Below are 14807 nucleotides of genomic sequence, written 5' to 3'. Positions count from 1 at the left end.
TTCATGCAGCCATTTTTTTGACGTAATAAAATCAATTGAATTTTACGAGTTAAATATTTTTCAATTTTTAAACTTTAAAAATCTTTCAAAATTTTTCTATTGGTTCAATTTTTACGATACTTTCAGAGTCAATGTGAAATTTTATGCTCATCCTAATAAACCAAATATAATATTTCAGACTAACGTTTTTTTTAAATTCACACCCCTATTTTGAAATGACTATTAAAATTTTAATAATTAATTCATGTACCAAAGTTTTATATATCACAAATTGAAGATAAGAGTTCAATAAAAAAAAAATATTCTAATTCAAAACAAAAAAAAAGAATAGTTTTTTGGAAATTTACCTCTAAAGTCCAAAGTGTAAAACCTTTATTTTTTTAAACCACGTTGACTTTTTTTTTTTTTTTTTTTAAATGAAAGCTCATGTTATGCTTATATCGTCAAGTAAATACCGGACGCTGACGGCAAATCTTTCTATTTCATTCAATATTTTCTTTTTTTTAGATATTAAAAAAAAAAAAATCAGTCGATAAAGAAGTATTAAAATATATCATTCAAAAACTCGTGTATTTCATTAAGAAAATTACAAAAAAAAAAAAAACGATGAACTGGATTTTTTTGTTTTAGGGGAAAAACTTATAAGTGGATGTTTTTTTTTTTTACCTACGGATGACGAAAATTACTAATTTTGGTTAACACACGCAATAAAAAAGACACATTATTTATGTCCCTTTGACGAATCCATATTTGATAAATTTCATAGTAGCAGGAGGAGCTCTTTTAAGCTTGGCGGAAAATATGTTACGAAAATGCGATTTTCTACGACTCTCGTTTTAAAAATCCTTTTATTTTAAAAATACATGAAATTTAAAATATAAATATGGATAAATTCTGAACAATGTAGAATGGAACTAAACATTCAATAGTATTTTTTATAGGTAAGTGATTTTTTGGAATTTATATCGATTTTTTTATAATCGACGTAAGTTAAAGTTCGTTTATTTTCTTTAAATCTTTATATATATATGACTGCACTTGTGTCTGTAGGTATTTAATAATTATTATAGTAGATAATTATGTCTGCCCTTTTAAAAAGCACTTGTTTCCTATGATTAAGCACTTTCAGTTAAAATTAAAGTCGGTCGATTTAGCTCTTATGCTCAGATCATCATATAATGATTAAACTGACGTTAAAATACAATTAAAAAAATAAATGTTTAAATTTAAACAGTATTCCTCGCGGTTAACGGTGACCGAATAGATTAGATCCTTGCTAATGAAGCCAGAGATGGCTTCTGTTGCTGGGTTCAAATCTATCGACCAGTGTTAATCGTGACACCCTGCACTAATGATTCCCGAAAGAATGAAACACTAGTGTCCGAAGGTACTTAATAATTATTATAATATATATATATATATATATATATATATATATATATATATATATATATAGTCTTGTAAGTTTTTAACCTTTAAAACTATACAAAAAATATTTTTTATCATTCGTTAGAAAACCATCTAGTCAGTAAGTCATTTAATCACCTGCAATCACTGCATCAACTCGCTCTCGAATTTACTATAATACCAATAATTTATTTTTCAAGGGATCATCAGTTGTTTACCGTGAAACACTGTTTCGGGGATTTATATATATATATATATATATATATATATATATATATATATATATATATATATATATATATATATATACCCCGTTTGCATCAATTAATTTCCTAGATGTAAATCCAATGAAACTAACTTCCTTATACAAAGTTGCTCAATGCAAGACAGATCTTGTATATTATCTGTTTATTATACAAACATTATTGGTTGCATATGTGCATACATGTTTCAGTGGAGTCCCAATTCAGGTACAACACTTCATCAGACCAAAAACGAATTGATATGCAAATTAATTTATTTAATTTGTAATTGGTTACATTAAACTTAAAAATGCAAAAGTCAAGTATCATACTTCAATTGTGTTCTAAACACAAACATTTTGACCAAAGTTAACACCTTACATAACCTAACAACACAAGTGCATTTAGGAAGTTTTATTATAACACAAGCCGAAAGGCTTAACATATAAAATTAACAGCAGGTTCTTTGTTATGACAGTGACGCGTTCGAAATGAATAATTCTGTGTAAAGCACAATTGAACCATGATACTTGACCTTTGAATATTAATCTGAAATTCAAGCTATTATCACCGCACAACCAGTACCACCAAGCATATGTAATCGCCAGTAAGTTCTTTGATATAGCAGAACCGCGTTCTAAATGAACATTTCTCTTTATAGCAAAATCAAAACATGATACTTTTGCATTCGAGACTTAAATGCTCGCCATTGCACATAAGAAATAATTTTCTACAATCAACAGTAGGTTCGCTACAGTGTAATGTAGACTATAAACTAAGTCATTACATGAAGGCATGTGAAGATTCTTTAAGGTGCACTTCGATTGGTCCAAAATTAGAGCAAAAAATCAAATCATTTGATTGAAAAATAGACGATTTTACTGGGATATATATAAAGAGAATTCCAAAGTCCTGCCGTTCTGGAGAAGAAAATATTAGAGTAAAAGACTTTTTTACATCTAGGGATTTCAACTGTTTCGGGGTGGGATTTTGCTGCTTGTTGTGTTTGTCGGGGATATTTTCGTTGAAGAGGTACAAGTGCTTGTAGTTCGTCAGAGCATCCACCATTAAAATACTTGTAAAACAGGTAGAAGGATGCAACATTTCGTCGGTGGGATAGGGACTGAAGGTTAGATGACAATTTAGGACCTATTAGGTTGACGACCCTCGTCTGGATCCTGTTCAGGCATGAAAGACTAGTAGCCCAAATGTGACAACAATACTCCATACATGGGCGAATGGTGGCTTTGTAGAGATACAGGATACTTTCAGGCGTAAGTAACTTCCTAGCACGATAGAGAGAACCCACCTTCCTTGCAGCAGTCTTAACAATGATCTCGATGTATCTATTCCAACTCATGTTTCCTGTGAACGTTAAGCCAAGTAGCTTGAACGAAGTGCTCTCAGGTAAAGTATCTCTAGCCATAGCTATTGGTGGTTGGTAAGGTGTCATGTAATTATTAAAGGAAACTAGCTTTGTCTTGGCAGCGTTGAATGTTACCATTTTCTTTTTACCCCATTCCACTACAGACTGAAGGTCTTCCTCTAGGGTTTCGGCCGTTACCTTAGATATGTGCTTATTAGTTTTCGCCATGTCTGCTATAGAGCGTGGTGTCGACGGCAAATATACCCATCTCAGAGACAATTTTATCTGGTAAGTTATTTATGAATATCAGAAATAATAAAGGTCCAAGGATCAATCCATGAGGTACTCCCGCATTTATATAAAATCTTTTGGACGTACGTCCATCGAGGACAACCTGGATTCTTCTTTCATTTAAGAAGGATATAATTATGCTAAGCATTCGTCCAGTAATATCATATGATTTTATTTTCATGAGAAGACCATCATGCCATACTTTGTCAAAAGCTTTAGATATATCAATGGATACTGCCCTCCCCTGCCTTATCCAGTGCTTGGTATAAATGTTCAGATATTACAGTTAGAATATCTGTAGCAGAACGGACTTGCACATATTTAAGGTAATGGCTAAAACCCAAGAGGAAGACCTTCAGTCTGTAGTGGAATGGGATCAAAAATGGATGGTAACGTTCAACGCTGCCAAGACAAAGCTCGTTTCTTTTAATAATTACATGGTGCTCTGACAGAAGTTAAGTAAGAGCTTGATTACTTAAGGACTCAAATTCCATAAAGAAACAACCAACTTTAAAAAAATAAATTACGAGTTTTTTTTATATTTTATTCACATTTTTGTATTAGAGGTGTCAAAAATTTCTAAAAAAAATCTGACACACCTACCCATCCGGTCAAAAAGAGAAAAATAATAAAAATTAATTAGTAAATTGAAACAAGGCGCGATAAAAAAAAGATTTAACAGCCAACATGCCTGTGGGAGCCGGCAAGGAGAAATATAAACTCAGGAATTTTGTAAATTATGAGGGAGAATGAAAGGAGATACCAAGTCAACACGGCACAGGTGCAGTCAATTAAGTAGTTACTGCGCTTTTGCTGTTCAAGTCAGAAAGCACCCTCTCTGTGACCGCTACACGACCAACTAAAGGTAACAAGGAATAAGTACTTTTTATGAACATATTTCTCTTTTTTTCCTCCTTTTATAGACATTTTTTCCTATCACAGTGAATGACACGGAGAAATGTGTAAATTTGTGTCCTGTCGCAACTCATGATCACATGACATCTTTAGAAACCGAATTCCAAAAGAAATTAGTTAAGTGGGTTAAAAGTTATGTACTTCGTTATCCGCCTGATAATCAGGGACCCGAACCTTGGATTAACCACTAAGGAGGCTGTCCTATCAGCAGGTGCGAAATACTGGGGCTGCTGTATGGCCATCTGGTGAATGGACTCTGGACCATGCAGTAGTTTCTAGTGGGGCCTCTCGATGCGATACTAGTGGGTAATTGTTACGGCTTATCCTTATCATGGCTACAAAAAATTTTTTCCTCTATTTTTCTCTCTTACTTTCCCTCTGTGTCCTGCTCTAATCAAGTCTGTCGATCTGTACCATAAATCCCAATCCTCAACATGAAATTTCTCCAGAAAAATAACACGAGTAAATTAGAACCCCATCCTCCAACGTAGACCCCTACTACCATGTCACCTTCTCCAACATCAGAGGTCTACGTTCCAACCTCCCAGAGGTTGAACCCCAATTACAGGAAACGAAATCAAACATATTCTTCCTACGCGAAACTGGCATAAGGCCGACCACTTCTCTAGACGAGTTCATAATTAAAGGATACTCTAACTTAACATCTAAATCTGACCCCCAAGATCGCCATGGACATGGAATATGTGCCTACATTAAAGATAGCTTTCCGTGTGGTAGGGATATCTCCAGTGAAGACCCTAATTTACTTTCTATGTGCTTTTGGGTTGCACTTGCTTACACGACTGCATTTATATTTGCCCCCTATCGCCCCCACAACAGCGGAGTTACTATCTTTAAGAGCATATCTGAAAAAATTGACCACATCCTGTGTGCTCACCCTTCAGCTAACATCCATATTTGCGGTGACTTCAATGTCCACAATGTGGAATGGCTGACTCACTCGAACAAGACAGATGATGAGGGAACGTTCTGTCATAATTTTGCCTATGACCTCACCTAGATTGTTAACAAACCCACCCGAGTGCCCAATACTTCCAGTCAGTATGCTAGCTTCTAGACCTTTTTCTCACTGAGCTATGTTCAAGGTCCGTTCTGTCTCCTCTGGGATCTTTCTGACCACTCGGTTATATCAGTTAAGATAAAAACGAAATGCAATACGTCTTCAGATGTACCTCTCCACCGTACTGTATATCGATACTCTACGGCTGACTGGGATAGCTTCCGTACACTTATATCTGATCTACCCCTGCATTCCATGTTTAAAAAGGATCTGTCCTCCATAGTATCAGACCTAACCGAATAGCTAATTATAGGCATAGACTGATTCATACCATCCAAAAAATTCCAACAAAAACCTTACAGCCAGCCATGGTTCTCCCCAGAATGTGCTGCTGCTATCGCACACATAAATCACTTTTTCCATAGCTACCAACATAATAAATGCGCTAGACTAAAGCTACCTTCAAGACTGCCAGCAACCACTGCAAAAGAGTAATAAAAAATGCAAGTGAGCTATATGCTCAGTCTGTTAAATCCAAAGTAGCTGAGCAGTTTTTAGCGTTCTATCCCAACCATCATCAATGGACCTGAGGTCATCTCGTTAGCATCAGACAAGGCCAAACTATTTGCCAAGAACTTTGCAGCTAATTCTACTTTATGCGACGAAGGCCATCTACTCCCCGTATTTCCTCCTATAACTGACAACACGCTCTGCAACATACAAATATCTGTGCAGGAGACCGCCAACATACAAATATCTGTGCAGGAGATCGCCAAGCAAATCAACCAAAGAGGAGGGAGGCCTCTTCAGTCTTGGATGACAACCTTCCTAGAGCTGGTGACTCAATCAAATTACCGGCTTGCAAACCTAAAATGCTTAAGGAGTAGATAGGTCCTGCCTATCACCCGGCTTCCATACTCCTTCTTTGCCTATTAGTCAGGCGCAGAGATACTATCACAGTGATTCGACAGAAACACCCAGTGGTAGATCTTGTTTCTTGTCTAGGGCAATGAACGCCGTTTCCCCACTCCCGACACACCCCACCCCTAAAGCTGGGCACTTGAGAATGCTTGAGTACCACATATGCCTGAGCAATTAGATTGGGTTGACCTTCCTCTGATGGGTTGAGGGTACCGGATTGACAGTTACTGGCTGCTGTTTCCGACTGGTAGTACAGGAGCCCTAACTCTTTGGTAGCGCTTAGAGCGGCTGCTCCATCAACAGTTGAATAATATCGGGTTGTTTGCAGTGCCATGGCGCGCATGGAAAAGGACCCTGCACTCATCCCCGGTGGGCTTTCCTGAGGCCACAGTCCTAGTTGATGGAGGGTCAGCTGATGGTCTACTTGTGGGGCATGTGTGATATTCTGCATAACCTCCTGTTCGGCTTCCCCTAATCCAACTGAAACTCGTTAAAAAACATGATGACAGTACAATCTAAAAATAAGCTTAAACCAGGCTTAGGGTCAAACAAATCCAACTTGCCTCCTCCCTTGAGGCTTGCATTCACAAATATCCGTGGGCTTAGAACTAATTTAGCTGATGTCGAAGCATTTCTCCTAACAAATACCCCGGATATCTTAGCACTAAGTGAGACTAACCTACACTCCTCCATTCCCTCTAACCACTTTAACATGCCTGGATATCTCCCACTCTGCCGTAAGGACTCTGACAGACATATGCATGGACTTGGAGTTTACATTCGTAATACCCTTCCCTTGACTAGAGAAACAAACCTAGAAACGGATGATCAAGCCTTTATGTGCTTTAGACTAATAATGCAACACAACATTAGCTACTTTTACTTTCTCTACCGCTCTCCCTCGACCCAAGACTGCACCATAATAAACAAAGTATCTGACAGCATAGACACAGCACTCTCCTTCGACACTAGCGCCCAAGTACATGTATTTGGTGACTTTAATGTCCATCACAAAAACTGGCTTGGATTCTCTACTTACACAGATGCAGCAGGCAGCGCAACTCATAGCTTCTCTGTATCTCACTCCCTATCGCAAATTGTTACTTTTCCAACCCGCTTCCCTGATCAGGAAGAACAACACGCATCACTATTAGATCTGTTTTTGACCACAGTTCCTGATGATTGTGTAACGAAAGCCAACAGCCCACTTGGGAACGCTGATCATGCGGTGATAATGGTTGAAATCGCCCTAAACTCTAGACCCAAAACTGAAGAGCCAGTGCTCAAAACAACGAGATATTATAAAAAGGCTGACTGGGAAGCTATCAGAGATCTTATCAGAGACGCCCCATGGGGAAATATTTTTTCTCTTCCTGCTGAACAGTGTGCAACCGAGACCACTGAATGGTTCAAAACTGCAATCGAAGCGCATGTTCCCATGCGGAAATTCTATAGCAAGCCCCACTCTCCCCAATGGTTTACCTCGACTTGCGCAACTGCCATTGCTCAAAGGCAGCATGCATTCCGCAGGTTTCACCGACATAAGTCCAGTTCAAACAGACAGAAGTACATAGAAGCTAGAAGTAACGTTCGGAAAGAAATAGCGACAGCTAAGAGGGAATTTACGGAAACCACTAAAAAACGCATCGAAGCACAAAAACTAGGAACTCGTGACTTCTGGAAAATCTACAACAGTGTAGTAAATAATGGGCAATCAACAATTCCCCCACTAACTAACAATCACGAGGTTCTTTGCTCAGCAACTGAGAAGGCTAACATGCTTGCCAGTCGATTTGCCTCAAACTCCACACTGGACCCTCTAAACCACCCCCTACCTCAATTTCCTATGCGGACAGACGCCACGCTAGACGATCTGAAAATCACCCCTGCTCAGGTCCATGCTATCATAAAAAACCTTGATACTTCCAAAGCATGTGGACCCGACCTCATCCCAGCTGTGCTATTAAAAAAGTGCTCAGCCGAAGTAGCTCCAGTTCTCTCCAAACTCTACAACAAATGCCTTAATGAATCTTGTTTTCCGAGCTGTTGGAAAACTGCTTCTGTAGTACCAGTATTCAAGAATTCTGGCGAAAGAACTGACCCATTAAATTATCGCCCTATTAGCCTCCTCCCACTTTTTGCCAAAATATTTGAGACCTTAATTAACCATGCTCTAGTCCAGCACCTTACAGATGCTAAACTTCTGACCGACCATCAATATGGATTTAGACAAGCCCGTTCAACGGCAGACATCCTCACTGTAATCTCTGAACGCATATACCATTCACTGGACAAAGCGGGAGAGGGCAGAGCGGTAGCTCTAGATATATCTAAGGCTTTTGACAGGGTATGGCATGAGGGTCTCCTCAGGAAGATTAGTTCTTACGGTATCACTGGTAGAATACTTAACATAATTAAATCCTTCTTAGATAAGAGAAAAATCCAGGTTGCCCTCGACGGTCGTACATCTAAACAATATGATATAAATGCGGGAGTGCCCCAGGGATCTATCCTTGGACCTCTGCTGTTCCTGATATTCATAAATGACCTCCCCGACAAAATTGCCTCTGAGATGGGTATATATGCTGATGACACCACACTCTATAGCAGGCACGACAGGAAATCAAATGAACATATATCTAAAGTAATGGCAGAAACACTAGAGAATGACCTCCAGTCAGTAGTGGAATGGGGACAAAAATGGATGGTAACGTTCAATGCCACCAAGACAAAACTGGTCTCATTCAATAATTACAAGAAACCTTCTCTACCACCTATAGCAATGGCCAACGACTCTTTATCTGAGAGTACGTCTCTCAAGCTCCTTGGCCTAACGTTCACAGGAAACATGAGTTGGAACAATTACATCGAGGGCATTGCCAGGGCCGCTGCAAGGAAGGTGGGCTCTCTCTACCGTGCTAGAAAACTTCTAACACCCGAAAGTATCCTGTACCTCTATAAGGCCACTATTCGCCCATGTATGGAGTATTGCTGTCATATTTGGGCCGGTGCATCGGCTACTAGTCTCTCGCTCCTTGACAGGGTTCAAAAGAGAGTCGCAAACCTGATAGGCCCTAAACTAGCATCTAAGCTTCAGCCTCTGTCCCATCGTCGAAACGTTGCATCCCTCTGCCTGTTCTACAAGTATTATAATGGTGAATGCTCTGAAGAACTGCAAGCACTTGTGCCCCCACGACGTGAACACCCTCGACAGACCCGACAAGCTGCAAAATCCCACCCCCACACTGTAGAGATCCCTAGATGTAAAAGATCTTTCTACTCCAGTAGTTTCTTCCCCAGAACAGCTAGACTTTGGAATTCCATTCCAGGTCACTGCTTCCCCAACTGTACTGACATGCATAAGTTCAAGTGCAACGTGAACCAACATCTCGCTGCCCTAATCCCTACATAGTACTCCAGTAGATGTTTCCCCTGATAGTAGCCCCCTACACCAAAGTGGCAATGTGCCTTGTTTGGGGTGAAAATGTAATAAAAAAAAAAAGAAAAAAAAAAAAGACCTTTGATTGCAGTAAAGCAACTGGCCCTGACAGCATTCCAATCATTGTGCTGAAAAAGCTTCAACCAGAACTTGCCCCCATACTTACAAAACACTTTAAGCGTTGCCTTGAAGAGAAGTGCTTCCACAACACCCTGGAAAACCTCGTCAGTATGCCCTGTATTTAAGAATTCAGGTGAAAAGTAATATCCCTCTCAGTACAGACCAATAAGTCTCCTGTCTGTCATGAGTAAGCTGCTGGAATCCATATTAAATAGAGAAGTAGTCAATCACCTCAGCAGAAATGACCTTCTTAGTGACATGCAATATGGTTTCTGTTCTGCCAGATCTACAGCAGATGTGCTGTTATATCTCATAGGATTAGCGAATCTCTTGACAAAGGTTTCCTCTCCAGAGCAATTGCTCTTGACATATCAAAGGCCTTCGATATGGCATAAGGGCCTACTGCACAAGATTTCCAGCTACGGTATAACTGGAAATGTTTTCCCGATCATTAAATCATTTCTCTCTTATAGGCTCATAAGAGTAGTGGTTGATGGGCAGAAATCAAAGGCCCTCAATATTAATGCTGGAGTCCCTCAGGGGTCAATCCTAGGCCCAACTCTCTTTCTGATATACATCAATGATCTCCCAAAATGCATACTTAAATCATTCGTTGACATCTATGCTGATGACACGACCATCTACGACAACACATCAAAGGCTGTAAATGACAAAGTTCTCTCTGATGCTCTCTCCTCTGATCTTGAGCGCATGGTACAGTGGGGGAGGAGGTGGCTGGTTACTTTTAATGCATCTAAAACCAAGCTCCTATTTTTACATCATCAACTCTCTGATCCCCATCTGTCATCAATTGAAATGGGTGGCTCTCGTCTAGGGGAAGCTCCATGCTTTGATAAGCTTCTGGGTTTGACCTTTACTCCTGACCTGAAATGGAACACGTACATCAAGTCAGTTGCCAAGGTCGCTGGAAAAATGGTAGGATCCTTCTACCGCTCCAGAAGATATCTAACTCCTGATGCAATTCTCTATCTATATAAAAACCAAGTACGTCCAAGGATGGAATACTGCTGCAATATCTGGGCAGGAGCTGCTAAAAACAGCCTATCCTGCCTTGACAGAGTACAAAATAGATTTCGTGGCCTAGTGAGTGATGCCCTTTTCTCTTCCCTGCAAACCCTTTCCCACAGAAGAGACGTTGCGAGTCTGTTTTTATTTTAGCGTTACTACCATGGCAGGTACTCGTCTGAACTCCAATCTCTGGTCCCCCCCTCGCCAATCATTCACGATAAACACCCGTCTACCTGAAACCACTGTCAAAAATTTTCCCTACTCCTTATCTGTGCCAAAATCAAAACGTAGATTCCATGAACAAAGCTTCTTTCTTAGAAGTGCACGCCTGTGGAGATCTGTTCCGGTTGCCTGTTCCCACCGGACTACAAGCTGGATGTCTTCAAGTCGAATGTAAACAAATTCCTGATGAACCCCCCCTTAAGTAAGACACTTTATCAAATCACTATTACTAACGTAATGTACACGCAATAACCCTTATCCCCGAGTGGCTTCCGGGCCTTGATAAGTTGTGACTACCTTATAAAAAAAATAGCTAGTGAGATAAGACTCTCAGTATATATCCGTCCAAGGCTATGTGGGTTACCTAAAAATCACAAAGTAGGTATCCCTTTAAAGCCTGTTTTATCCATAGTAGGGTCCTCACAATCTAAGGTTGCAAAATTTTACAACCAGTATTAGAACATTACAGTAAATATTGCCTTAGAGATTCATTTGATTTTGCAAACTTTATTCAAAAGTCAAGGTTGTTAATAAATGTATGTGTTCTTATGACGTCAGCAATTTGTTTACTTGTGTTCCGATTTTCAACTCGTATTAATTGTTACTCGAAAATTGTTGTGTCTGCACAAATAATTAACAAGAACACGAAAGTAAAGGTATACATATTAGGAAGAAAAGTTATATACATATTTACATGTCTTCAGATATACTTCAGTTGGAGATATTCCGGCAGGTGGCGTGTTGCATGTCTTACTGGAGGCAGCATAAGCGTCTTGCCTATTTGACGGTCGTTGCCGGACTCTCCTTGCATTGGTGATTGCTACCTTTATATATCTACTCACCCGCCTATGTTAATTAGTTGGCGTCTCCACAACAAAAAATAGACAATTATTTGCAAGAAATCATTTGCAAGAAATCATTTGCAAGAAATCATTTGCAATATCAAAAAGTCATTGTAAAAATAAGATAAGTTTCCGACTACTTTTTGAAAGATTAAGGACGAAACTTAATTTCCAAAAGGAAAAAAATATTTGTACACGTGGTGAATTTTTAAGTAAAGGGCGGGGTCAAAAGGTTTATACATTTTGAGCATCGGCATTCATTTTGCACGTACCTACTTTAAACCGAAAAATAAGAAAAAATAACAATTTACCAGCATAGGAATCGAACTCACGGTCTTCGTGTTATTAGTACAACACTGTAAACAAATGAGCTAATCGACTATTACAAATTTTTTCACCACGTTTACTTTTGCATTTGTAAAAATATAGTAACATCATTTATCCGTGGTTTCAGTGATGCAACAGAATTTGGATTGACTCGAAAAACTATTTTGAACTGAAAAAGCAAGTAAAATATTAATTGGCCAGTATGGGGCTCGAACCCACGACATTCGCGTTATTAGCACGACGCTCTAACCAACTGAGCTAACCGGCCAACATAAACCCGAAGTCGAATTTACCGTTTATAAATATATCGCAGTTGTTTTTTGACCTATAAAAATAAGAGAGAGAGAGAGAGAGAGAGAGAGAGAGAGAGAGAGAGAGAGAGAGAGAGAGAGAGAGAGAGAGTAAAATAGAGTTAAAAATAAAAAAATTGCGGAGGCAGTGTACCTATTTACAATGCCTCCCCACAGGTCAGAGTTAGGCACCAGAGTCGTTTTTTAAATCAACATCGGTCGATGAGTTGTTAGTCATGAGATCTGATTACACAGCAAATTTTTTAACGATGTTTACTTTTGCACGTTGGTACATTCTAAAAATAATGAAATGCGTTTTTATTTATTTTATTTCTATTTTAAAATATCCATTCTTTTCATACTCATCATTCAATCCCTGGCAACGTCGGGTCACCCGGCTAGTTATAAAGAAAACTGTTTTTAATTTGTGTGTGTATGCGTGCGTACGAATGTGATGGGGAGACGTCACAAAGTACTATAAATATGAAGGTTTTTGTAAACACACCAAACCTTAACGATTAAAGAAAATATTTTCTTTTCTTTCTTTTTTTTTGTTTTTTGTGTATTTTAAACGTAAATCTACAGTTTCATCTCTTTGTATAAATATAGTAAAATCATTTATCCGTGGTTTCAGTGATGCAACAGAATTTAGACTGACTCGAAAAACTATTTTGAACTGAAAAAGCAAGTAAAATAGTAATTGGCCAGTATGGGGCTCGAACCCACGACATTCGCGTTATTAGCACGACGCTCTAACCAACTGAGCTAACCGGCCAACATAAACCCGTTTGCTTTTAACATATATAAATCAGTAAGTTAGAGAGAGAGAGAGAGAGAGAGAGAGAGAGAGAGAGAGAGAGAGAGAGAGAGAGAGAGAGAGAGAGAGAGAGAGAGAGAGAGAGAGAGAGAGAGAGAGAATAAAAAATAAAAAGATGGCGAAGGCAGAGTAAGCAGCAAACCGTATCCGTCGATGAGTTGTTAGTGATGAGATCTGATTTAAAGTGTTTGTACGTAGAGAATGATGTCCACAGCAGAGTGGCGCAGTGGAAGCGTGCTGGGCCCATAACCCAGAGGTCCGTGGATCGAAACCACGCTCTGCTAATGAATTTTTATTCTTATTATTGGTCTTATAATGGCCAGTGATGACGTCACAATTTTATAGTAAGCCGCACTCGCAACAATTGTGATTTTCGGTCCGTACAGTTATAGAAACCAATAGGAACTATACATTTCAATCATTTGCAAAAAATAATTAATCGAACTATTACCGATATTTCGGCAGAGTGTCTGATTTTTCTTTACTTGCCTATTCATCAGTGCACCCCTAATATATATATATATATGCACCCCTAATATATATATATATATATATATATATATATATATATATATATATATATGCAGGTATTCTACTTGCGTAATAGTTGCGTAAAAAAGGTTATAGTAAACACAAACCTCTTTTTATATATATTTATGTATGCATATAAATATTTGTTTAAAAAATTTTACCTACCAAAATCCCCCGTTGGTTTTTGGTCTACTTACATGAAACTTAATATGTAACGTATTAGAACTCGTGCGAAACTTTATATTTGGATTTTAGCCGGGGAAAATCGAGGGAAAATGTGAAAATTAAAATAAATGTAGTTTGCCAGGTGAAGGTCGAACGACAGCATTACGAATAGGCATCCGTGACGTAATAGCTATTAGTGCATTAATAAAAATATATATTTTTTTTACATGGGGATCACCACTTATCAAGGCCCGTAAGCCACTCGGGGATAAGGGTTATTTTGTGTACAATAATCAATGGGATAATATCGTAGTAATAGTTAGTATTGGCCAGTATAAAGCATCTTACTTAAGGGGGCGATTAATCAGGAATTTGTTTATGTTGGACTTGAAGACGTCCAAGTTGTAGTCAGGTGAGAAACAGGCAAACGGAAGGGAGTTCCACAGGCGTGCACTTCTCAGAAAAAAGCTATGTTCATGGAATCTACGTTTTGATTTAGGCACAGATAAAGAGTGGGGGAAATTACTTACAGTGGTTTTAGCTAGACGGGTGTTTATCATGAAGGATTGGCGAGGGGGGACCAGAGATTGGAGCTCGGATGAGAACCTGCCATGGAAATGACGATAAAACAAAGACAGGCTCGCAACGTCTCTTCTGTGGGAGAGAGGTTTCAGGGAAGAGAAGAGAGCATCCCCCACTAAGCCACAAAGTCTATTTTGTACTTTGTCAAGGAAGGATAGGCTGTTTTTTTGAAGCTCCAGCCCAGATGTGGCAGCAGTACTCCATCTTTGGACGTACTTGGCTTTTATACAGATAGAGAATTGAATCAGTAGTGAGATATCTTCTGGAGCGGTAGAAGGAT

The 14807-nt window shown here is 38.8% G+C and overlaps 3 non-coding genes across 3 annotated transcripts; 1 reads left to right on the top strand and 2 right to left on the bottom strand.

Moving 5' to 3' along the window:
* Window positions 1-12336: 12336 nt before the first annotated feature.
* Window positions 12337-12410, bottom strand: Trnai-aau (transfer RNA isoleucine (anticodon AAU)). The gene has a single exon. It is a non-coding gene; the product is annotated as a tRNA-Ile (tRNA).
* A 723-nt stretch (window positions 12411-13133) lies between these two features.
* Trnai-aau (transfer RNA isoleucine (anticodon AAU)) lies at window positions 13134-13207 on the bottom strand. Its single transcript has one exon. It is a non-coding gene; the product is annotated as a tRNA-Ile (tRNA).
* A 254-nt stretch (window positions 13208-13461) lies between these two features.
* Trnam-cau (transfer RNA methionine (anticodon CAU)) lies at window positions 13462-13533 on the top strand. The gene has a single exon. It is a non-coding gene; the product is annotated as a tRNA-Met (tRNA).
* Window positions 13534-14807: the final 1274 nt, after the last annotated feature.

This window comes from Euprymna scolopes, chromosome 22 (assembly GCF_053919585.1).
Source record: "Euprymna scolopes isolate OS-2025 chromosome 22, ASM5391958v1, whole genome shotgun sequence".
In the NCBI taxonomy this organism is placed as follows: Eukaryota; Metazoa; Mollusca; class Cephalopoda; order Sepiida; family Sepiolidae; genus Euprymna; species Euprymna scolopes.
This window is presented reverse-complemented; position numbering and strand designations above follow the sequence as displayed.